Source organism: Ovis aries, chromosome 1 (genome assembly GCF_016772045.2).
Source record: "Ovis aries strain OAR_USU_Benz2616 breed Rambouillet chromosome 1, ARS-UI_Ramb_v3.0, whole genome shotgun sequence".
Taxonomy (NCBI): Eukaryota; Metazoa; Chordata; class Mammalia; order Artiodactyla; family Bovidae; genus Ovis; species Ovis aries.
In genome coordinates, this window is record NC_056054.1 from 116,383,085 (window position 1) to 116,386,258 (window position 3,174).

A 3,174-nucleotide genomic window follows, 5' to 3' on the forward strand; every position below is an offset into this window, starting at 1 on the left:
CAGAAGACTTAATGGAGAAATGACTTATACCCATGTGCCTTTTTTAGGGAAGGCAGATTGAAACTCCACAGAGCTTCAATTTTCCTCTAAATGCTTCTGATTTCAGACACTCCCTGGGGTCCAAGCTCCCTCTGGAGAACTCTTAGCAGGGAGGAAGTTCTGCCACACCTGCTGCAGAAAGAGATGGCTTTTGTACAGGGACAGAGTAGGATATCCCAGTGACAATGGGAAGGAAAATGACGCCATTCATTTGAAAGAGGGGGCTTAGCCAGAGAGGGAGCAATCTTAGTGAGAGGTTTCTAAGCTTTACATGTTCCATAGGTTTCACCTTCCACAGCAGTTGTCCAGGCAACATAGTGAGGTCACAACCAAAGAACAAACAGCGTCAGCCTCATTGAGTGTCAACGCCTTTACCTGCCAACTACAGGTACAAATAGTACCCTCTCTTGTCTGGCAACAGCATCCTAGACCTACTCCCAGATTCACAGACCATAGAATGCAGAGAAAGAAAGACAGACATTCTATTGTTTTCCACATGTGCAGCTTCTTCATAATCCTATAAAGAAGCTGCAACTGTCTAAGGATCTCTCGAGTATAGCAACCTTTAAAAATATGTTATTTTTAACCATTCTGGCAATTTAGAGTTTCAAACCACGGGAAGAAAGTCTTCTGTTTTGAAAAATAACCAGCCAAGGAATCTCAGAAAATAGAGCCAGCTTTTTTTTTTTCCCCAAAAAAAACTAGGCGTATGACTCTAAATGCTTTCCTTATTCATAGTTTCAGAGGACAAAGTAAACAGTCAAATTAAAATGGGCCCAATAGCTCCAGGACAGAAAGAACACAGACAGCCTCAAGGACATCAGACTGTGCACAAGAAAGAAGTAAATATTCAAATTGTGGTGAGTCCCATGCAGCTAACCGTCAACTGAAGCAACTGCCTTCCTCTCAGCTCCATCCCAGCCCAGTTATAAGATGCACCCCATCTGTGATCTTTCTAAGTGGGAAAAAAGCTAGGAAAACTTTATAATGAATTATATACTGAAATTAACTGATTCGCTCTAAATTTACCCATTTGCCCTAGAAATAAATTAGAAAAGCCATAAAAATGTATATGTATGTATTTATCCTGGTTCCAGTGATAAAGGCCACTTGGTGGCTTACCCAGATATGCCAAAACTGGCTGCCTCTGTCTGCTAGTACGTTATCCTCACACTGTGCACACCATTTTTTAAAAACACCAGTGACACACTGTCCAAAATTGAGTTATTTTTATACCTGTCTTATTTCTTCATTAGATGGGATGGACCTGGATATTATCATTCTAAGTGAAGCAACTCAGACAGAGAAGAACAAATATCATATAATAGCTCTTATACACAAAATCTAAAAACCAAATGATACAAATGAATTTACTTACAAAACAGAAATAGGCTCACAGATTTAGAGAATGAACTTATGGTTACCAGGAGAGAAGGAAGATAGGAAAGATAGATTGGGAATTTGGGATTAACATGTATGCACTGCTATATTTAAAAGTTGATAACCATCAAGGACCTACTGTATAGCATAGGGAACTCTCAATATCCTGTAATAACCTAAATGGGAAAAAAATGAAAAAGAATATACACATTCATATGTAGAACTGGATCAGTTTGCTGTACACCCAAAACTAACACAACACTGTTAATCAACTAGACTCCAATATAAATAAATAAAGGGTTTTTTTTTAAAAAAAAAAGGATTTGAACTGCAGTGGCACCAGGGCCAGGTCATATACAAATACTAAAAAGAAAAGTTCCAGACAACACAGCTCATTAGAACAGATCAGAGGGAGAGATATTTTGAAATCTCTTTGATTTATGACCTACTGTAAGATATGGAGAAGTTATTTATGATCAACATGTATACCTGCTAGCATCTCGCTAGAGTCACTGGTTGGTCAGCCCAATCCAATGGACATACTCTCTGTGTTCTTTCTATTGGCGTGTGTGTTAGCTGCTCAGTCATGTCCAACTTTTTGTGACCTCATAGACTGTAGCCAGCCAAGCTCCTTTGTCCATGGGATCTTCCAGGCAAGGGTAATGGAGTGGGTTGCCACTTCTTTCTCCAGGGGATCTTCCTGACCCAGGGATCAAACCCAGGTCTCCTGCATTGCAGGTGGATGCTTTACCATCTGATCTACTAGGGAAACCCATCTTGGTGGGCTGGTACAGGTTCTACTGGTACAGGCAATGAATCTAGATGTGGTAACTAACATCCCTGAAAAAGAGACTGATTACTCAAATGCTTGGGGACCTGACCTAGAGATAGGAGTTTTCAGGGAGAAGGCAAGTTGGTACGAAGAAGATAGACTATAACAAGCTTCCCTCCACAATTTTCATTTGCAATTCCTTACAACAGCATCCTTCTATATTCACCTTCCTTAAAGAATCATGGAGAATTATTTTCAGGCCGTCTGGATGCTCACTATAAAACTTCCTCAACTTATTTCTTCTAATGCTGATACAAATGGAATGCCAATAAAGATAAAACCTAATCTAGATTGCCATATAATCAATCAAACTTTATATACCTTGAAAGTGAAAGTGAAGTCACTCAGTCGTGTCCAACTCTTTGCTACCCCATAGACTGTAGCCTACCACGCTCCTCCATCCATGGGATTTTCCAGGCAAGAGTACTGGTGAGGTTGCCATTTCCTTCACCAGAGGATCTTCCCAACCCAGGGATCGAACCTGGGTCTCCTGCATTGTAAGCAGACGCTTTACCCTCTGAGCCACCAGGGAAGTCCTTTACCTTATATTATACTAAAAGATATGGGAAATATAAATTAGGAAGTATAAGACATTAAATATTTTGTGCTTATAAAGTATAAAAATTTTATGTGAATAAAATATTAAATAGGAGTGCTCTTGTTTTAAGAAGTTTCTTCTTTTGGTAGGGGCAGGGGAAAGATCCTCTTTCCCTAGAAATTTATAGATCAATCATATGTCTCTCCTTCCACTCAAATATAGGAATTTGAAGAGAAAAAGTGAGTTGGTAGAAAAGATAGACTCTAACAAGCTTCCCTCCATAATTCTCATTTGCAGTCTCTACAGCAGCATCCTTCTATATTCACCTTTGTTAAAGAACCACACACAGAATTCCATGTGCCTTCTCAGTTCCAGTATTTTGAAC

General features: G+C 39.5%; 1 non-coding gene across 1 annotated transcript; it reads right to left on the minus strand.

Moving 5' to 3' along the window:
* Positions 1–2,711: 2,711 nt before the first annotated feature.
* Positions 2,712–2,783, minus strand: TRNAC-ACA (transfer RNA cysteine (anticodon ACA)). The gene has a single exon. It is a non-coding gene; the product is annotated as a tRNA-Cys (tRNA).
* Positions 2,784–3,174: the final 391 nt, after the last annotated feature.